Here is a 23,925-nt window from a genome sequence, read left to right as displayed (position 1 = left end):
TCACCACGAAGGTGTTATGCGAATTGGTGATGAATTGATATTCATACAAGCATCGACAGAAAGTGCAAACTGTAAACTTCTGCGCTCAGTGGATAAATGTGTGACGCTGCAGCGCAATTTCACCACACAACTGGCAAGGATAGTAATCAGCGGACACGTCGATACCACAGCATAAAGTCTTTGAGCAATTCGTTCCGTGTACTCAGCTGGATAGAAGCTATGCTGTGTAGTTGGGATCAAAGAATCCAGTTAGAGTAATCGTCGAACAGCTCGATATTTTAATAAGAGCGATGCCACTATTCGATTATGCTCGCGACACTCATGCTCATAAAAAAAAATGGCTCTGAGCACTATGGGACTTAACTTCTAAGGTCATCAGTCCCCGAGAACTTAGAGCTACTTAAACCTAACTAACCTAAGGACATCACACACATCCATGCCCGAGGCAGGATTCGAACCTGCGACCGTAGCGGTTGCGCAGTTCCAGACTGTAGCGCCTAGAACCGCTCGGCCACCCCGACCGGCATGCTCATAAATTAAGGATAATGCTGATGCAAGGTGAAACAACTAGTGGGCGGTTTTCGGGTTTAAATCACCTCGGGGTATGACCATGCGGGTGCATTTGACCTGCGGTCGTCGCACGGTGGCGCTGGCAGTAGTCCATACACGCAGAGGTGTGTTGGTGCATGTCAGAGTACGGTGCAGCAAGTAAGTGTGCAGACGTTTTCACACGTGCTAATGGTGACTGTGTGTTGAAAATAGCTCAAAGAACACACATTGATGTCATTATGAGGGGTAGAATATTAGGGCGACTGGAGGCTTGTCAAGCACAGCAGGTCGTAGCACGGGGCCTCCGTGTGCCACAGAGTGTGATCTTAAGATTATGGCAACGATTCCAGCAGACAGGAAACGTGTCCGAACGCTACTGTACGGGACGTCCACAGTCTACAACACCAAAAGAAGACCTGTATCTCACCATCAGTGCCCGCAGACGGCCACGGAGAACTGCAGGTAGCCTTGCTCGGGACCTTACCGCAGCCATTAGAACAGTTGTCTCCAGACACACAGTCTACAGACGACTGAACAGACATGGTTTATTCGTCCGGAGACCTGCAAGGTGCATTCCACTGACCCCTGGTCACAGGAGAGCCCGTAAAGCCTGGTGTCAAGAACACAGTACATGGTCATTGGAACAGTGGTTCCAGGTTATGTTCACGGATGAGTCCAGGTATAGTCTGAATAGTGATTCTGGCGTGAACTAAGAACCAGATACCAACCCCTTAATGTCCTAGAAAGAGACCTGTGTGGAGGTCGTGGTTTGATTGTGTGGGGTAGGATTATGAGTTGTACACGTACACCCCTGCATGTCTTTGACAGAGGAACTGTAACAGGTCAGGTGTATCAGGACGTCATTTTGCACCAGTATGTCCATGTTTTCAGTGGTACAGTGGGTCCCACCTTCCTCCTGACGGATAATAACGCACGGCCCCACCGAGCTGCCATCGTGGAGGAGTACCTTGAAACAGAAGATGTCAGGCGAATGGAGGGGCCTGCCTGTTCTCCAGACCTAAACCCCACCTGTCTGGGATGCTCTCGGCCGAGGACTTATCGCTGCACGTCTTCAAATCCCTAGGAAACTTCAGGAGCTCCGACAGGCACTGGTGCAAGAATGGGAGGCTATACTCCAGCAGCTGCTCGCCCACCTGATCCGGAGTATGCCAACCCGTTGTGTGGCCCGTATACGTGTGCATGGTGATCATATCCCGTATTGATGTCGGGATACATGCGCAGTAAACAGTGGCGTTTTGTAGCACATGTGTTTCGGGACGATTTTCTCAACTTATCACCAATACAGTGGACTTACACATCTGTGTCGTGTGTGTTCCCTATGTGCCTATGCTATTAGCGCCAGTTATGTGTAGTGCCACGTTGTGTGGCACCACATTGTGCAATTATCCTTAATTTATGAGCATGAGTGTATATCGTCAGTTGTGACACAGATTGCCGCCTATTCTGATTTACAGAGCGAGTAAGTCTGCGAACTTTACTTTCTGCGATGATGTGTGCACGTCCAATATCATGTCGCGTACTCGGTGTTTCACCGTTCTTCAGTCACTTTCCATAGATGCTCGCGACAGTAGCACACAAACTAACAGCTTAGCCGTTTCCGAATTGCTCATTCCTAGGCGCGGAGCCATAACGTATTGCCATTTGACGTAGTTACTTATGTCTCTAGATTTCCCCATTTGTAACCCATATCGTTGCCAGAATGGTTCCCCATTACTTTTTGGACAGAATGTTTTGATTCATCAGTGTAAGTCTCTGTGAGTCAACTCTCATATCTAAGCAGATGACGATATGCTTCTGTCGGTCACTGTCCTTCCTTCTTCCGACGTTGTGTCTAGTAACAGCAATAAATTAAGATCTTTAGCTCAGTTTGACTTAGAACAAAATCATTCACGCTGTTGATGACGCCCCTGACCTTTGCTTTGGACGACGACTATTCCTTATCTGTGTTCTCAGATGATGTGACGTCAGTATTTACGATACAGATACGGAATGTCCGCGTTTTGATTAAGGACTTGGATGGATCCGAGAAACAGCTGCAGGCAGTCGTATATGTAATGAGCAGTTAACCTATAGTGCGTTTCACTTCACTAGAAATTGTTATCTAAAACATATAAGCTGTGCCAATCCAGTGCATTATGTTGTGCCTAGACATTGATACAGTTAATACGTTATAGGTGTGTTCACAGCTCCTAGACATATTCATTTGGCTATAATGCGGTATATTGACGAGTAATAAAACGCTCAAATGGAAGAACCCTCATAACATATCAACAGTAAGTCTAATAGAGTTGATACTGTACTATGGAAATGAAACTTATTGAATGTAAAAATGGAACTTGTGTTATGCTAAAGTAAAAACTTCTATGATACAATGACTGTAAATGTAACATGAAAGAATTGTAATTGTTGTTTTATATCTGTGAATATAGCAGTTACTGAACCTAAACTAAAGCTATACTCCGTCCGTACAGGCCTCGAAAGACCCTAACGGTGCTGACCGACCGCTGTGACATTTTCAGCCTATAGGCGTCACTGGATGCGGATATGGGGGGCCGTGTAGTCAGCACACCGCTCTCCCGGCCGTTGTCAGTTCTCGTGAGCGGAGACGCTATTTCTTAATCAAGTAACTGCTCAATTTGCCTCACAAGGGCTGAGTGCACCCTGCGAACCCGACAGCGCTTAACTTCGGTGATCTGACGGAACCTTTGTTAGCACTGCGGCAAGGCCGTTACTGTGGTTGTAAAATGAGCACACGCAATTGTTGTATTAATAAAAACTCGCATAACACACAGATTATAAATTTAGCATGTAATTTATTTTATTTATTTCCTACATTCCAGTGGCCTGCGGTCTAGTTTACAACAGCAGGTCGAAGAAATTATTATACAAAGTATGAAAATTTTCCAGCACCATCAAAAACAAAAAAACTGACTAACGTGTAAAATTTTTCGAAAATATTAACTTAAAATTTAAAGAATACTAACAAAATGTAATTACTATGTACTACCAACGAACACTAGTTCAAACAAGTGGTGGTCCCGGAATGTCTCCAATCTCATTGCTCCTAAAGCCAAACCAAACACTTCCTAAACTACTTCATCCGACCGGAAATTTCAGATGTGACTTGGTAATACTCAAGTACAGTAGACTCCTTTCGATCTCGTACTATTCTACATACAGTACTACGCGAGCATGCTAAAAATTGATGCCTCCGACTTTTTATGTGAAACTCTTATAGCTTTTTTAAATAAAGAAACATTATTAACATTCTATAGCTTTATTCTTCATGTTAACATACTTAGTTCTCAACATAGTCACCCTGGCGACAAACATATTTTTTCCAACAAGAGGTCTTTTTCACACCGTCACTGTAAACTGTTTGACGTTTATTGCGGAGTTACAGCCTCAACTCTGCTTACTCTGCTCGTACGGAAAGGTATAGATGTTCGTTCTCTCCGCACGCTATACGAGATTGGGATAATAGAGAATTGCCTGTGAGCTGCCAGACACTTAGATGTGGTTTGCAGAGTATCCATGTAGATGTAGATGTACACAGCTTCATCAGTGTCAAAGTGAAGTCCTCGAATGTTTCTTCAAGTTTCGGAAACAGGTGAAAATCGGACGGGGCCAGGTCGGGACTCTATGGAGTGTCATCGATGACAGACAACCCAAGGCGTCGGGTTGTTGCAGATGTTGCAGCGCTGGTGTGTGGTCTAGCATTGTCATGCTGAAGGAGAGGGCGCTCCACGGGTGGACGACTTCATCGAATTCATGCTGTCAGTTATCTGAGGGATTGACAGCACCCTGCAGAGTTTGTACACTACTGGCCATTAAAATTGCTACACCAAGAAGAAAAGCAGATGATAAACGGGTATTCATCGGCCCAATATATTATACTAGAACTGATATGTGATTACATTTTCACGCAATTTGGGTGCATAGATCCTGAGAAATCAGTACCCAGAACAACCACCTCTGGCCTTAATAACGGCCTTGATACGCCTGGCCATTGAGTCAAACACAGCTTGGATGGCGTGTACAGGTACAGCTGCCCATACAGCTTCAACACGATACCACAGTTCATCAAGTAGTGACGAGCCAGTTGCTCGGACACCATTGACCAGACGTTTTCAATTGGTGAGACATCTGGAGGATGTGCAGGCCAGGCCAGCAGTCGAACATTTTCTGGATCCAGAAAGGCCCGTACAGGACCTGCAACATGCGGTCGTGCATTATCCTGCTGATATGTGGGGTTTCGCAGGCATCGAATGAAGGGTACTGCCACAGGTCGTAACACATCTGAAATGTAACGTCCACTGTTCAAAAAGCCGTCCATGCTAATAGGAGCTGACCGAGACGTGTAACCAATGGCACCCCATACCATCACGCCGGGTGATACGCCAGTATGGGGATGACGAATACACGCTTCCAATGTGCATTCACTGCGATGTAGCCAAACACGGATGCGACAGTCATGATGCTGTAAACAGAACCCGGATTCATCCGAAAAAATGACGTTATGCCATTCGTGCACCCAGGTTCGCCGTTGAGTACACCATCGCAGGCGCTCCTGTCTGTGATGCACCGTCAAGGGTAACCGCAGCCATGGTCTCCGAGCTGATAGTCCATGCTGCTGCAAACGTCGTCGAACTGTTCGTGCTGATGGTTGTTGTATTGCAAACGTTCCCATCTGTTGACTCACGGATCGAGATGTGGCTGCACGATCCGTTACAGCCATGCGGATAAGATGCCTGTCATCTCGACTGCTAGTGATACGAGGCCGTTGGGATCCAGCACGGCGTTCCGTATTACCCTCCTGAACCCACCGACTCCATATTCTGTAACAGTCGTTGGATCTCGACGAACGCGAGCAACAATGTCGCGATACGATAAACCGCAATCGCGATAGGCTACAATCCGACTTTTATCAAAGTCGGAAACGTGATGGCACGCTATTCTCCTCCTTTCACGAGGCATCACAACAACATTTCACCAGGCAACGCCGGTCAACTGCCGTTTGTGTATGAGAAAGCGATTGGAAACTTTCCCCATGTCAGCACGTTGTAGGTGGCGCCACCGGCACCAACCTTGTGTGAATGCTCTGAAAAACTAATCATTTGCATATCACAGCATCTTCTTCTTGCTGGTTAAATTTCGCGTCTGTAGCACATCAGCTTCGTGGTGTAGCAATTTTAATGGCCAGTAGTGTATTAGTTCCTTTAGGAATAAATTCCAAATGCATCACACCTAGAACATGCCAGAAAGCTGACTGCATTAATTCCATACTGATGACATGCTCCCGAACTTTATTTTGCGTCGGTGATCCTTTGTGGTGGAACCCCATAGATGCTTTCTTGTGTCCGTGGTCAAAATGGTGAATTCAGATGACATAATTTGTCGAAATGTTGTTAAGGAACTCATCACCCGCTGCTCAACATTGTTAACAAGTAACGAGCCCAGCAGAAGTGCTGCAGGCGATGTCGTGCTATTAGCTACGGTACTCGCGTAGGTCATCTGCAGCCATAGTCCATTAACGCCAAATTTAGCAGCAATGTCCTAACGGATACGTTCATTGCACGATCCACACTGATTTCTACGGTTATTTCATGCAACGTTGGTTTTCTGTTACTACAAACAACTCCACGCAAACGCTGCTGCTCTCGGTCGTTAAGTGAAGCCAGTCGTCCACTGTGTTGTTCGTAAATCTGGTATTCTCGGCTCACTCTTGACAATGTCGATCACGGAATATTGAATTTCCTAGCGATTTCCGAAATGGAATGTCCCATGCGTCTAGCTCCAACTTGCATTCCTTCTGTTAATTTCATTCTTGCCGCCATAATAACGTTGGAAAACTTTCCTGATGAATCACCTGGTTCTAAATGCCAAAAGACTGCCATTTTATACCGCGTATACGCGATACAGCCACCATCTGTATATGTGCATGTCGCTAACCCATGAAGCGTTATTGGTCATCGCCATACTGGCGTATCACCCAGCGTGATGGTATGGGTTACCATTGGTTACACGTCTCGGTCACCTCTTGTTCGCATTGACGGCACTTTGAACAGTGGACGTTACATTTCGATGTGTTACGACCCGTGGCTCTACTCTTCATTCGATCCCTGCGAAACCCTACATTTCACCAAGATAATGCACGACCGCTTATTGTAGGTCGTGTACGGGCCTTTCTGGATACAGAAAATGTTCGACTGCTGCCCTGGCCAGCAGATTCTCCAGATCTCTCACCCACTGAAAACGTCTGGTCAATGGTGGCCGAGCAAGTGCCTCGCCACAATACCACAGTCGCTACTCTTGCTGAACTGTGGTATCATGTTGAAGCTGCGTGGGCAGCTGTACCTGTACACGCCATCCAAGCTGTGTTTGACTTAATGCCCAGGCGTATCAAGACCGTTTTTAGGGTCAGAGATGGTTGTTCTGGGTACTGACTTCTCAGGATCTATGCACCCAAACTGCGTGTAAATGTAATCACATGTCAGTTCTAGTATAATATATTTGTCGAATGAATACCCGTTTATAATGTGTATTTCTTCTCGGTGTAGCAATTTTAATGGCCAGTAGTGTAGATAGCATTAGTCCTACCTGCTTCGTGCAAAGGCACTGAAACGCTGATCACCTGCATATCCAGTCATGTAGTACCCATCATGCCATTACGAGCTTTGCTGCTTACCGCCTTCATGGCTCTGAAACAGTAATTGCCGGCAGTTTAGAAACTGAGTAACTGTCTCCGTTTAAGGCCGTGAAACGAATGCTTGGAGCAACTCGTCTGCTGTAGTGTCTTCCTGCTTTACGAGCAGAAAGGATACGAAACCTGCAAAGTGTAGAAATGCCGGGGCACTAGCCGGCCGAGTACGCCTGTACTCGACCGGGAGGTGACCGCCGGCCGCAGCTGTATGCCCGCAGAGGTGACGGCGGTGATTTGTGGCCTGCCTTTTGGGGAGCCGGATAATTCAGGGCGCAGAATGTGCACGGGGCCGGCCAGAAAGAGAAGCACGAAGGAGCTCGGCTTACGGCTGACAAATGCGCTGCCGGCCCGGCTGGCTGTTACCCGCGTCCGCCCACGTGGACACTTGTTTCGCGAGCACGTGCGACCGTCGAGCGCCGCCGTAAAAGAGCAAACACGGCGGCCAGTCCGCTAGCGGCCGTGAGCTGCCTGGCGCGAAGGCCGGCGAGTAACGCCATTCATTAGTCATTTCCCTTTAAGTCACCCGGGTTCAAAACGATAAGCGTATCGTAGATCGGTATCGTGCCGCGTGAATATTTTCGGCTATAGCTGGATCAACAGGTTAAGGTAATTTATTGCCTAAACAAGCAATGGTAACGAAGTAATCGTATTAAACCAGCTTGCTAATGTATATTCCCTATAGCTCATAGTCGCTGTCATATTCCATTTAAACACATATCTGCTCATGTCAGATATTCCCGGTTGGGCTCCCTCAGCTTCACTCCTATCCTGCTGGATCTTGGCTGAAAAGGACAAACTGCTCAACCTGTTCTTAGAACAAAAAACCGCCATTTCTAGATGAGCTGGTCACAAGTGATGTCGACACCTGGGACACAGCGTGTATAGAAAACCGACGCACAAACTATCAAACCACCACCCGAGCCAGAAAAAAGGCTTGATTAATACGCTCGTAACAGGAGCAGGACGAATATGTGAGCCACAGCACGTCAGGCGCGAAATACAACACCTGGAAAGCGTTCTGAGGACCAATGGGTTACTCCACAAATTATACAGGGTGTCACAAAAAGGTCCGGCCAAACTCTCAGGAAACATTTCTCACACACAAATAAAGAAAAGATGTTAAGTGGACATGTGTCCGGAAACGCTTACTTTCCATGTTAGAGCTCATTTAGTTTCGTCAGTATGTTCTTCCACCTACGCTCAATGGAGCACGTTTCATGATTTCATACGGGATACTCTACCTGTGCTGCTAGAACATGTGCCTTTACAAGTACGACAAAACATGTGGTTCATGCACGATGGAGCTCCTGCACATTTCAGTCGAAGTGCTCGTACGCTTCTCAACAACAGATTCGGTGACCGATGGATTGGTAGAGGCGGACCAATTCCATGGCCTCCACGCTCTGCTGACCTCAACCCCCTTGACTTTCATTTATGGGGGCATTTGAAAGCTCTTGTCTACGCAACCCCGGTACCAAATGTAGAGACTCTTCGTGCTCGTATTGTGGACGGCTGTGATACAATACGCCATTCTCCAGGGCTGCATCAGTGCATCAGGGATTCCATGCGACTGAGGGTGGATGCATGTATCCTCGCTAACGGAAGACATTTTGAACATTTCCTTTAACAAAGTGTTCGAAGTCACGCTGGTACGTTCTGTTGCTGTGTGTTTCCATTCTATGATTAATGTGATTTGAAGAGAAGTAATAAAATGAGCTCTAACATGGAAAGTAAGCGTTTCCGGACACATGTCCACATAAGATATTTTCTTTCTTTGTGTGTGAGGAATGTTTCCTGAAAATTTGGCCGTAACTTTTTGTAACACCCTGTATTAGAAGTGTAACAGAGCCAGACACTCTGCGAAGTAAGGGGTCAGAAATAGAAAAGTCGAGTACGGCCTTTCTGGCATACATTCCCAGAGTGACGGACAGAATCGGCCCTATATTGCGCAGACATGGCGTAAAGACGATTTTCAAACCGACAAGGAAGATCAAAGAGTGTCTTAGATCGGCAAAGTAGAAAAGAGACCTACCTGCAATGTCGAGAATATACCGTATACCACGCACATGCGGAAAAGTTTATGTCGGAATGACTGGACGATCAATCAGCACTAGGATCAAAGAACATAAGCGACATCGCAGGCTGGGGCAGGTGGAGAAATCGACCGTGACAGAGCACGCACTGCGTGAGATCGACCACGTAATAAAATTCGCTGACACGGAAGTTCTAGCTGTAGAGAAGCACTATCACACTCGCTTGTTCAGAGAAGCTGTAGAAATACAAAAACAAACGAACAGCTTCAACAAGAAAGAGGAAAGCCTTAAGGTAATCGGATCCTGGCTTCCCGTACTGCAGCGAACGACCGCCGCAGGTAGCAAGAGGAGAACCGCACCGGAATGACCGCGGAGAAGCCCTCGTACGTTGGCGCGCCGGGTACATAAAGTCAGCGGCCGCGAGCTCGGCTCCAGTTCACCACCGGCAATCGATGATGAAGCTTTGACAATGCCAGCCACTCGTGCTGGCGAAACGTCAGTAAAATCATTAGATGAACTTCGGCTGAAGAACCCGAGACAGAAGCCAATAGGCAGTTTGTCAACAAGTGGCCACGAAAGCCTTAACATTTCTGTTCTTAGAAGTTGGGACTGATTTATGAAAAAAAAAAAGCGTCTGGGTATAGTACCGCGTCATGCTACTGATGAAACCAACGTTCGGGAGCAGTTACAGTGACCTCCCTCCAGGTCAACTTGTCTTATCCCTGTACCTAGCCGACATATTTACGGAGGCCTTCGAAGCAACGGCACTTCGTTCAGCTCCTTCTCGACCACGCTGCTGGTTCAGACACCTGCACGACATGTTCGCTATATGACAATTTGATGACACGGAACCACAAAGGCTTCACAAATATTTAAAAAAATGCACGACAAGGTCCAGTTCACCCTCTAAGTAGAGAAGTATAGGGAATTTCCAGTCCTAGGCGTAGAACTATATGCCCCAAGTGATGCTCGCAACAAAACATCTGGTCTCTGTATTGTATTGAACTGGGAACCTAGGAACGACGGAGATGCTTCCTGACCCCAACGCCGCCCCACACCAAACCCAGGGTTAGCACCGGGAACGTCTCACACCAGACGAGTACAACCCCAATGTTTGCGTGGTAAAGTAATTACGGTGTGGAGACAGTGTTAGCACAGCAATCGACGGCACAGTGTAACTGAAACGGAATAAGGGGAACCAGCCCGCATTCGCCGAGGCAGATGGAAAACCGCCTTAAAAACCATCCACAGACTGGTCGGCACACCGGACTTCGACACTAATCCGCCGGGCGGATTCGTGCCGGGGACCGATACGCCTTCTCACCCGGAAGGCAGTGCGTTAGACCGCACGACTAACCGAGCGGGCTGTATCTGGGCTTATAAGGCTGCGAACAACGTTCTTGGCCACTGGTTGCATTCCACATCGATCCACAAGCCCTGGAATCGAATGAAAGGATTCAAGATACATGGGTTGGTCAGAAAAATAGAAACACTGCGAGGCACGGATGCTTGAAAATCAATGCAGATGCTAGCTAAGCCTGCAGATTGTGCTATTGTATTCGAGTGCTAACGGTACTATGTACATCTACATCTACATTTACACTCCGCAAGCCACCCAACGGTGTGTGGCGGAGGGCACTTTACGTGCCACTGTAATTACCTCCCATTCCTGTTCCAGTCGCGTATGGTTCGCGGGAAGAACGACTGTCTGAAAGCCTCCGTGCGCGCTCTAATCTCTCTAATTTTACATTCGTGATCTCCTCGGGCGGTATAAGTAGGGGAAAGCAATATATTCGATACCTCATCCAGAAACGCACCCTCTCGAAACCTGGCGAGCAAGCTACACCGCGATGCAGAGCGCCTCTCTTGCAGAGTCTGCCACTTGAGTTTATTAAACATCTCCGTAATGCTATCACGGTTACCAAATAACCCTGTGACGAAACGCGCCGCTCTTCTTTGGATCTTCTCTATCTCCTCCGTCAAACCGATCTGAATAACTTACAAGTGGCAGTCGCGATCAGAACTGTGTTCTGGGTAGTTGTGAGTGCATTACGTCGGAGCTAAATGACATCGAATTTGGGAAAGTTGCTGGCGCTTATGGAGCTAAGTCCGGTCACGAAAACTTTCAACGGGCGTGAGAGCTGTGTGCTGACCGCAAGCCCCTCGTTCTCTGCATCCAGTGCCACCTATCGGCTGAGGATGAGATGGTGGTCACTCAGTACCCTTGCGCCTTCCGAGGCGTGTTCGGACGGTGTTATTTTAGTTGGTGGAGCCAAGTGACTTGGAACGTGGGAAATTTTTTGGTTGATTCTGTAATCTAGGAATCCGAAGCGTTTGGTGTTTCAAGAGGCACAATATCCAAGAGTTATACCTCATAAAGGGATAGCAGAAGAACCATCATCTGCTTAGTCACAACACGGACGGTAGTGTGTCTTAAGTGCTAGTGGCAGACCCAGATTCAAGAGGATTGTGACGATCCTAAGACGATGACAGTTCTAAAAACATTGAAACAATCCGATGTTGCACTCGCAGACCGTATCATCACCAAAACAATAGGATGACAGGTCTGTAAGCAAGGAATTTCAGGGCGAGTTGGGATTACAAAACCTGTCAGCAGTGATGCAAACGGCCGTAACAGGAAAATTTTGCCGAGGTCTTATATCCAGGACAATGGTAGGAGGAGGAGGAGGAAGCGATTGGGGTTTAACGTCCCGTCGACAACAAGGTCATCGAAGACGGAGCACAAGCGCGGATTAGGGAATGGATGGGGGAGAAAATCGACCATGTTCTTTCGAAGGAATCATCCCGGGATTTAACTGAAGCGTTTTAGGAAAATCACGGAAAACCTATATCAAGGTGGCCGGAGGAGGGTTTGAACTGTGGTCCTCTCGAATGCGAGTCCAGTGTGGCAACCAAGATAATGGTGCAATGGAGGAACGACAATACATAGGATGAGTTTTGTTGCACATTGTTTTCAACTTCTGGGCGAGTTTACGTCCCAGTAGTGAAATGTGGCTGGCTCTCGGTGATGATTTAGGCAAGCATGTCGTGGTATTCCATGGGCCCCGCAGTTACTATGGAAAGTCGCATCACAGGTAACGATCATGTGACGATTTTCACAGATCTGGTCCATCCCGTGATACAATGATTGTTCACCAGTGGCGATGCTGTGTTCCAAGAAGGCAGGGCTCCTGTTCACACAGCTCTCATAGTCCGTAACTAGTTTTCTGAGCGGGAATATCAATTGTCGGACATCCCCTGGCCACGACAGTTACCATATCTCAGTATTATTTAGCCTTTGTGGTGTGCTTTGGGGAAAAGACTGGGTGATCGTTATCCATCATCTGTCCGCCCCTGGTAGCTGAGTGGTCAGAGCGACGGAATGTTATACCTAACGGCCCGGGTTCGATTCCGGCTGTATCGGAGATTTTCTCCACTCAGGGACTGGGTGTTGTGTTGTCCTTATCATCAGCATTTCATTCCCATCGTCGACACGCAAGTCGCCGAAGTGGCGTCAGCTCGAGAGACTTGCACCAGGCGAACGGTCTCCCGACGGGAAGCGCTGGCCACATGGCATTTCCATCCGTCATCTTTACTTGTAATTTACAATATTTTTCGGAAAGAATGGTATAAGACTCCATTGAAAACCGTACGGGACCGGTATTTATTCATTGTGAATAACCGTGTTAGGCAAGGTAATGTGTCGTATTTCTGGTGACTACATATTTGTCTCCGCCACCCGTAGGCAGTACTTCGACAAACTGCAGCCAGCAAGTACGCTTACCTTATGCGAAGAACGCAGGTGACCCACACGGTAAACAACATCGCCTGGTTGGTGTCCAGATCGTTTTCTACATCTCCCGCTAGATCCCGGATGTGGCAAGTTACTCCAAGGGTAAGACAGGTGCTCTGTACACTCTAAGCGTTTACAAACTTGACTCCGATTGAGGAGAACTCTACAGCCGCGAAACCGACAGAGCTGTGGCTACGCGTATACAGGGGCAAGAGCACAATATTCAACTTGGGCAGCACAGTAAATCTGCAGTGGCCTACCACCAGAAAGGCTGCCGCAAGAAAATAAAATTCAACGAAACTTGCGTACTTGGCAAGCAGCCAGGGATAAAAAAAACTCAAGATCAGAGAGGGCACTGAAATATTAAAACATACGAACAACATTAATAGAGAGGATGGACTCAGGCCAGCACCATCGTAGCTGCCAGCCATCAGAGGCCAACATGCCGCACTAACGAAACGAAACGAGAGCGTTACCGACGAGGAACTGCCGCTGCGCGGCCTGAGGAAAACAAAGAATCCACACACTATTGACTGACGACCATCAGTCATGGCACACACTGTAAGAGGCAACAGACAACAGATCTCCACTCCCTCCCCTATGGCAAACCTACGACAGTAAAATTTCCCATTCCTCCCACCACACCAGTTACTAGATCTCAATTTTATTTGGCCTGTGTAGTGTATTTTGGAGAAAAGGGTGCCTGATCGCTATCCACCGCCGTCATCGTTACCTGATCTTGCCACTATAGTGCGGTAAGAATGGTACAACTTGTACAAATGGTACTGTGATTTGATTTCATCCGCAGTAGCGCAGTCATGACAAAACATAATCGATTCTGGACAACAAAATACACCAACAGATCCAGAATAAGGCCACTGTAACCGTGGTCGAAACGTTGGTTTCATCAGAAACTGTTACAATATTCCGCGGTACCACATCCTAAATGTAAATAAGATGCCATCATCCGGTTTTGACCACGGTTTAGGAAATTTCCGTTGGTTGTAAAACAAATGCAGGTATAGTTTAAATTGGGAACCACTCTTCCCCACTACATTTCGCCTGGTATTTGTATGAAAATAACCGAACTTCTATTGTGGGCCCAATCTGAAACAGACTGCTCTACCGCATGTAATAGAAGAAAAGACAAATGCTGTTACTGGTAATCCACGACCCCCTCCCTGTTTTAATGTGTGTGTGTGTGTGTGTTTGTGTGTGTGTGTGTGTGTGTGTGTGTGTGTGTGTGTGTATGTGTGTGTATTAAAAGCTAAGCTCCTACCATGAACAGTTAAGTAAAGCCTTGAACTATTAAGGCTAGAACTAATATATGAATCTGTACACCTCAAAAAACAAATTGGAAACTACTTGACCGCAAATATTTAACGGAACATTCTAAGTCACAGACTCCTGCTTTGAGTAAATTTCGCATAACTAACTGCTCAGGCGTTAAACAACAAATAATTTTCCATCCAGAAACTGCCCAAAAACCACAGGTTGTAAGATCTTGAACATGGCTATAACTTCAGCAACTGTGTGATAGCCGGCAGGTGAGGCTGAGCGGTTCTAGGCGCTTCAGTCTGGAACAGAGCGACCGCTACGGTCGCAGGTTCGAATCCTGCCTCGGGCATGGATGTGTGTGATGACCTTAGGTTAGTTAGGCTTAAGTAGTTCTAAGTTCTAGGGGACTGATGACCTCAGATGTTAAGTCCAATAGTGCTCAGAGCCATTTGAACCATTTGAACTGTGTGACAGTAAACTTGGAGATGTTGAAAAAAACCGGGCAACCAGTAAATAAAGATTCTTTGGAACCCTTGACCTAGGTTTCTTCTCAAGAAGAGAATTTTTAAACTGTCGAAATCTAGATTAAGTGTTCCAATAAGCCTTTGTTTGCAACTACTTGGCAGATTTTTTCAACTTCTCCTAGTTTATTGCAGACTGTGTTTTCTTTTGTTCTATACACCCCCCCCCCCCCCCCCCCCCGCCCAAGTAGTGAGAAAGAGGATACTCTCCAATGTGTACTCAAACCAGAACATTACACCATTGCTATAAAATATTACAGTGCACACCTAACTATATGTCAAGTCGCTACATATTGCATTCAGAAGTCAGCAGACAACGACTTACCGCTCAGTATATGAAACATAACTTCACGCAAAGAAACAGAGTATTTATTCAGAATGAGATTTTCACTCTGCAGCGGAGTGTGCGCTGATATGAAACTTCCTGGCAGATTAAAACTGTGTGCCCGACCGAGACTCGAACTCGGGACCTTTGCCTTTGCCTTCCTAATTGCCTGGAGTATTGAAGAATGTAACGAATTACCTAAATGTTGGCCCCATCTCATAGCATTAATAGAGCGGCAGTGGTGCACAATAAGGCGGCCTGGCAGAATCTAGCTGCGGTAAGTTAAGATAATAAACGTAAAGACTAGGTTTGGACGAATAATTCAGAGAAAAAAGTTGTAAATGTTGACATATACTATTCTCAAAAGAACGCAGCTGATTTACAAAGCCCACTTGGTTCCTCGAAGCAGCAATAAGATTCTCACAAAGAGTAGACGGAATCATTGCTCTCACTACTCAACTTCTAACAAGGTGCTAACTATTTTATAATGCAGAAGAGGGTGATAATTTTGAGTCTAAAACCCGGCGGATTAACAAGATAATATTTGGTCATATAATAAGACTCTATTTAACAAGAAGTGAACAACTCATAAGCTTACACTTCACTACGCAGAGGGATATCATCGCAAGTATAAACGCAGAATGATCGCAGGTTTACTGTGCAGACATCTAGGACGTACTTCTGAAATAATGTGCACAATCGCCTAACAATCACTACGGCAAGTAATTTAAAATATCTCGCCCATTTTCTTTATCACTGTTGAAATTCCGAATCAGCTCGCACCGATACCATACAAAACCATACTGTCTCCCAAATGAAATAGAGTAGAACTTGACGAGAATCAGCTTCTGAGTGACGAATATACATTCGGACTGCAACACATTGCTCAAAGAGCTAATTTCGACTAATCAAAGGCAACACATTGCTCAAAGAGTTAATTTCGACTAATCAAAGGCAACTGTAGTAGAAACACACAAAGCCTTGTGAAGACAATTTTCAGTTGATGAAAAGGAAAGTACTGTGAATCAGGTTCATGTTCCACGGATCAAAGTACGTTTACCTACACTGACGCTAAACGTGCCGTTTTACATTAACATCATACGCTCTCTTGTAAATATGGCTAGGTGGGGACTATTTACGAGGTCTTTTTACTGTTTCTGACCACAACCAGTAAAAACTGAACCCCGTAGCATCACATAGTTATCCGCCTGTCTGTCTGTCCATCTGATTGTTCACATCCCTTTTTCTCATGAGTGGATAAAGGTTTCAAGTTGAAATTTATGCCATATACTAATGTTTACGGTCCCTTGGAGGTGTGAAAAATTGTAAGATTCTAAATCAATACAACCAGAAGTTACGGCCTTCCGCAAAGACCGCTTTTTATCAGAGTGGGTACAGGTATCAGGTAGAAATTTATGTAAAATATTAACGTCCACGGTCACTTGGCGCTGTACATAATTTAAGGCTCTAAGTCGATGCAGTCAAATTACACGGCCATACATGTCATGTATTTTGGTACTCGCAAACTCACTGGTCGAAACCTATAGACGAACTTTCCACCCACACTTCGGACCAGAAAATAAAGTTGCCTAGGGGTAAAGTGCATGCCTGGAAACCTCTTACTTGCGAGATTGAATCTCCATCGGGCTACGGACTTCCCTGTGTTTGTTTTAACTTAGCCTTCGAGGAATTGCCAGAAACGACAAGTGGATCAGATTCTACGTGCAACTGCAGGTCCCCTTTCCACAATTGGATAACCGGAATATGTTATAGACATGCAGATTGCTGAAGTGACTTTCAATGGAAAGACTTGCGCCAAACCAATAAGCCACGCGAAATTATTATCATCTAGCTATATAGTTAAGTGTACACGGAACCCTCAGATAGCAAGTGCTACTTACACGTGTCCAGTTTATTTTTTATTCCAGTTGTAAGTAGGCTGTGTAGTTTTTTTTATTGGTAACTCCACGTAGCGCTCTGTATAAAAATCACTGGCTGTGCTGTGTGCAGTCTGTGGCCAGTTTGCATTGTTGTCTGCCATTGTAGTGTTGGGCAGCTGGATGTGAACAGCGCGTAGCGTTGCGCAGTTGGAGGTGAGCCGCCAGCAGTGGTGGATGTGGGGAGTGAGATGGCGGAGTTTTGAGAGCGGATGATCTGGACAGAGACAGTAAATTTGTCAGACTAGATGTCATGAACTGATATATATATATATATATATATGTATATGTATATATATATATATATATATATATATATATATATATATATATATATATATAATATGACTTTTGAACAATATAAAGGTAAATACATTGTTTGTTCTCTATCAAAATCTTTCATTTGCTAACTATGCCTATCAGTAGTTAGAATCTTTTATTTAGCTGGCAGTAGTGGCGCTCGCTGTATTGCAGTAGCTTGAGTAACGAAGATTTTTGTGAGGTAAGTGGTTTGTGAAAGGTATAGTTTAATGTTAGTCAGGGCCATTCTTTTGTAGGGATGATTGAAAGTCAGATTGTGTTGCGCTAAAAATATTGTGTGTCAGTTTAAGCACAGTCATGTATAATTTTTCTAAGGGGACGTTCCATATGTCGACCCTCAGCCGAGGGTTCCTCACTGGAATCTTCTGATTTTTTTCTTGTAGTTTGTGTAATTAGTGTAGCTACTGTTTATTGCTAGCACGTAGTTGTAGAGAAAATCTCCTTTGTAGTTCTAGTTTTTCATTATTGTACAGTAAAACAGTTGTGGCATGCACGTAGATTTGCACCAAGTACTTCGCAGCTGCGCTTGCAATGAACTGGATATTACTTACAGTGCTATGTTAACGTGTTTTCTTATTTTGCTCTTCAAATTGTGCTTTTCTGTGTTGTCGTGTGAAATATTGTGACAATAATGGCGTGTGAAAAACTTAATATTAGGCTCCAAACTAAACTGAGAAATCACAGTGAAGACGAAAGCAGTGTGTTAGCGCCACCGTGTAACGAATTAACTAATGTTCAAACTAGTAAGTTGGTAATTGTGCATAGGGAAATGGAGGGGGCTACAAATAATGGTGTAGACAGTGAAACAATTAGTGAACAGGGAAGCATTATTGATCGATCGGTCGGCAACAGTTCGCCTCAGGAATCCGAAATGACAGGTCACAATCTTGCAAATACTGTAGATTCAGGTTTTGCGTCTTCACCGTTTTCTCAGATAAGTCAAGACACATTTTCTGCTCGTCAAAATGTGAATGTTGCCGGTGCTAATGCACTGCCGAAAAGCATGGAGGAACAGATTCCAGACGTTAATACATTATTATTGCAATTAATGCAACAAATGAAACAAAATCACAGACAAACACAGCAACAGTTAGACACAATGGAACAAAATCTTCAAAAGTTAGAGACAATGGAACAACACCAGAGACAAAAACAGCAACAGTTAGACGCAATGGAACAAAATCTTCAAAAGTTAGACACAATGGAACAACACCAGAGACAAACACAGCAACAGTTAGACGCAATGGAACAAAATCTTCAAAAGTTAGACACCACGCTTGAACGAACACGTGAAGATTTAACTACTGAGATACATAAATCGAATCGAAATGTCGAAAAGTCTGTAATGACGTAAAAACACAAATTTGTGAGCATTTGCAACCTATTTTTCCGCGTCATGAAAGTGCATTACAGAATCACGAAGCAGCCATAAAGGAACTGCAAACTATTGTTCATGAAAATCACGACATCTTGCAAGCTAAAGTTGACTCAGTTGCATCTACCGATTCGGTTATGCAACTTGCAAAAACTCAGGAAAACTTAAAGGACACAGTAGATACGATTTCAACACAAATGGACACTCTGAAACTTGGTTCAGAAAAACACACTGAGGAAATAAGTTCATTATCAGAGAAAGTAGCCGAACTTTCACATCAGTTCACTAACTTATCTACAAAGGTGGATGATGATCTGAGTGACACAAGACCTGTAACCTTCACTGACACAGAAGAGTATGAACAAATTAAGAAATTCAAACAAAATCAGAACCAAGTTAATATGCAACACAAAAGAGAAATCCGGGAAGTACAAGATCAGTTGGCACAAGTAATACAAGAATTACATATTTCAGAGGACACTCGCGCTCCAATACGGGAAGAGGGACATAGAAATACGGAACAGCCACAAAATAATAACACAGCGCATTTCGGAAATTATGAAAGAAATTGGCAAGGTAAACCGAATTTTGAGATGGAACCGCCGAAACGACGTAACAATGACCGACATGCGACTCGCCGACACGATGATTTTGACTATAAGCTGTTCATTACTACATGTAAATTCAAAATATTTAAGAATTCTGGCAACGACATTCATCCACAATTCTCTCATTGTTTTCCTCCCAACTGGTCATTAGAGCACAGATTTGAATTTATGTGTGGCTATTTAGAGAATGAACCAGCTGTGAGAATGCGATCGGTCATTCACGATTGCCACAGTGAAGGAAAATTTTATCATGCCTTCCTCTCAGCATATTGGTCTCAAGCTACACAGGACCGAGTAAAACATAGCATCATAATGATGAAACATTTCGAACAACCTGAATTTTCCAGTCTTGTGAAATATTTTGAAGATATGTTGCACAAGAATCAGTACCTGTCAAACCCATACAGCCCCTCAGAAATCATCCACATTTCCTTAATCAAATTACATGAACATTTACGACACATTATTTTGGCAGGACGTTGCAAAGACGAAATTGAAGCTTTTCAGGGACTGTTACAATAATTGGAAATTGACACTGACAATCGCGGAACGCGAAAACAGGAGCACAACAATTACAGGTCACATCTGTCACAATTCCGCGATGACAGAAATAATAAATGGACATGACAAGGCTATTCTTACAACGTAAATCGTGACCAAAACAGACACCATCTGTATGACAACGGTTGGTAGAGTAGTAATAATTATAGGGAAAAATCACCTCTCCGTGGTAATGACTATCACAGAGACAATCAGAGAAACAGACAATATGGGAACCAAAATAATTATTATCAAGGGAGACAGAATAACTTCAGACGCAACGGTCCAGCGTGCAGTACGATTCAGGGAGAAATTCTCCACCACGTGACTGACAATAAAGAAACTATGGTATCTACCGACATGACGACAGACGATATGATCGTAACGACAGACCTGAATTGCATCAGAACTGGCGGGATTCAAACAGGGCAGGGCCCTCTCGACAAGGTGAATTTGTAGAAGTTAGGTCTCAAAATCCCAATAACGACGCGCACCAACAAAGAGAAAACAGGCAATGACTCATACCGCTGGCAGCCACGAAACGTACTTATGAAACTGACGACGCAGCTGCCGTAGCTAGTAATTACGTAAAAATGGAAGACATTAGGGACATCTTACTCCAGGAACACGACGTAAAACATAACAACATTGCATATCCTGTGATTCACATTACAGTAAATGACATAAAATTTACAGCAGTACTTGACTCTGGCAGTCCCATTTCAGTAATTAGGGAAACAGCCTTTAGCAAATGCAACAAATCGAACGATTGCCCCGCACTTTCGTTACGTTAGATTAAATTACACGGCGCAATCGTTGAAAAAAGTGTAGATGTACGCCAACAAACCAACTTAGAATTCTTTTGTCAAAGCCACAGCCTCTCTATGAACTTTCTTGTTGTTCCATTATTGTCGACGGAAATTATATTGGGAGTAGACTTTTTGAATGAATACAAAGCAATCTTAAACTTTCACGATGCTGAAATAAGTTTAGAGAAAGAAGGTAAGTCAATAGCTTTGAAATTTGGAGATTGGCTCTCAAACCATGATGAGGAAATTAATCGGCTTTACCTTCTGTTAGACAATAGTTCGGAATTTTCTACGGAACTAGACACTAACAGTCACTCTGCAGGTACTGACAGGGATGATATCGACGATATATTTGAAACTAATGAGTTAATTCAGAAGGAATTCCTAATAATTGAGAATTGTAATGACACTGATAGGCAGGACCTTTTTGAGATTTTACAAGTACATTCCACAGTTTTTACTCACAAAACAGGAATAATCAAGGGATTTCAATACCAATTTCGTGTTCGTGAGCATACTAAATTTTGTGTTAGACCATACGTAATTCCAGCACATTATAGGGACCGTGTTAGAACAGAAATGCAGTCTATGCTTGACGAGGGCATTATTGAGCCTGCAGTAAGCTCATACAACAATCCATTACATGTTGTTGAGAAGAAAAATGGATCGATCAAACTTGTCTTAGATTCGAGACAAATCAATACTATCATTATTCCTGAAACAGACAGGCCACAAACGTTGGAAGAACTTCTTCAAAATTTTAATGGTGTAAAAGTGTTGTCTTCTATTGATCTCAGATCCAGCTTTTATCAGATCGAACTTCATCCAGAATGTAGAAAATACACAGCTTTTCTTTATTTCGGCGTTTGTTATCAAGTTCGGAAACTTCCTTTGGGTTTGAACATTTCTTCGGCAGCATTCATTCACGGACTAAATTCCATATTACCTGATTTCTTAAAACGTCACATCACCTTGTATGTGGATGATATTCTAACAGCAGAAGCCTCATGGGAACAACATAATCGCATCCTCAACAGTTTGTTACGTATTTTTGCAGAATCTGGAATTACAGTTAACTTGGAAAAGTCTGAATTCGGTAGGTCAAAGGTGAGGTTTTTGGGACGTATTATTTCTTCTGAAGGCATTCAGCCGGATCCTGAAAAGTTAGAAGCAATCAAAGCCATTCCAGTTCCATCCACAAAAAAACAAGTCCGCAGTTTTCTAGGTCTCGTAAATTTTTACCGTCGTGCTCTGAATATGCAAATTCTAGTTACACCAAAACTTTGTTCTCTCACTGGAAAAAATACTATTTGGAACTGGGACGAACAAGCACAGTTGGAATTCAATTTTTTGAAAGAATCGCTACATAACGCGCCAATACTAGCTCATCCACATCTGTCACAAGATTTCTGCCTTGGCACGGATTCTTCTGAAGTCGGTCTTGGTGCCCATTTATTTCAAGAAGCCATAGAAAATGACACTACTGTTCAGAAAACCATTGCTTTTGCTAGCCGAGTGCTAACAAAATCTGAAAAAAATTATTCCGTTACTGAATTAGAAGCTTTAGCTATCATTTGGGCATTTAACAAATTCCGTTTCTTTCTTTCTGGCAAGCACGTAAAAGTATACAGTGATCATCGTGCATTACAATTTCTTATGTCTTCAAAATTAAATCATGACAGGTTAAAACGTTGGGCATTTTTTCTGCAAGAATTTCACTTCACAATAGTCTACATTCCCGGCAAGGAGAACATTGTTGCGGACGCACTGTCACGCGCAGCGGCTGGGCTTGAAAAAGGTAACACAGAAGGCAACCTCGAGAAAAATTTCAGTATTCTTTACATTCAGAAAGTCGCCTTTGAAAACTTCATCACCACATCTTTAAAGGACATTGCTCATGAACAAGATAAAGATCCGATTTGGAAAGACATCAAAAGCAAATGGCATGAAAAGACACACACACAGATTCGGCATTATTATCTGGTTAGAAACAACATACTCTTCAAACGCTGCACTGTTGATGACAAGCTATGGGTACTTTTCATTACAGACGATTTTGTTAATAAGATCATTTGGTACATTCATTTCAGCTACGCACATTTTGTTCCACGAAAATGTTATCATATTCTTCGAACGACTTGTTATTTTAACAATATGGAAAAGAGAAATCGAAGAGTCTTGCCTATTTGTAAACTTTGTCAAAAGGCGAAACCATCTACTATCTCACATCGTGCTCCGTTGTTTCCTATCATTCCTTCTAAATTAAAAGAATTTGCTGCTGTTGATCTCTTGGGACCCCTTGTCAGATCATCTAATAGATTTTCGTACGTTATAGTCGCTGTTGAACTTCAAAATTTGTTTCTTTCACTCCGTTACGTAAAGCCACTGGACGGTTTGTATCCAATGCCTTTGTTAATAATTTCTTACGTGAAGTTGGACACGTTAGTAAAGTCATTTCAGATAACGGACCGCAATTCAGATCTGCTGTTTGGTCACGTATGCTCCGGAATCATAAAATCAAACCTGTTTTTATTTCATTGTACTCACCACATTGTAACCCGTCTGACCGGATTATGGAAGAAATCAATAAGCTTTGCAGACTTTATTGTCACAGAAAGCATCAGCATTGGGACAGATATTTACACTTATTTCAAAACGTGCTGAATGAAATGCCTCATGACTCCACTGCTTTACCAACTATCCTTCTACTGAAGAATGAAGAACCACCGAACAGAATTAGAGAGCTTGTACCTTTTCCGAATACACGTAAACTTCGACACAAAGACATAATTGATTTGGCTATTAAAAATATAAATTCTGCAGCAGACAAAAGGAGAAAACTACACGGTAAAGCAAATGCAAAGAAATTATATATTGGTCAGAAAGTTCTCATTAAAGATCATTCATTGTCACATAAGAAGAAACACTTGAGTCACAAATTCTTTCTGATTTACAATGGACCTCACAGAATCCGACGTATACCACATGATAATTGCGTTGAAGTTGAAACTCTGCGTACTAGGAAGAGTAATGGATTGCACCACATTTCGCATGTAAAACCGTTTATTGAGAGATATTCTGCTTTTTAACTTTGTCTTTGCCATACAACTAA

This window comes from Schistocerca piceifrons, chromosome 4, assembly GCF_021461385.2.
Source record: "Schistocerca piceifrons isolate TAMUIC-IGC-003096 chromosome 4, iqSchPice1.1, whole genome shotgun sequence".
NCBI lineage: Eukaryota > Metazoa > Arthropoda > Insecta > Orthoptera > Acrididae > Schistocerca > Schistocerca piceifrons.
This window is presented reverse-complemented; position numbering follows the sequence as displayed.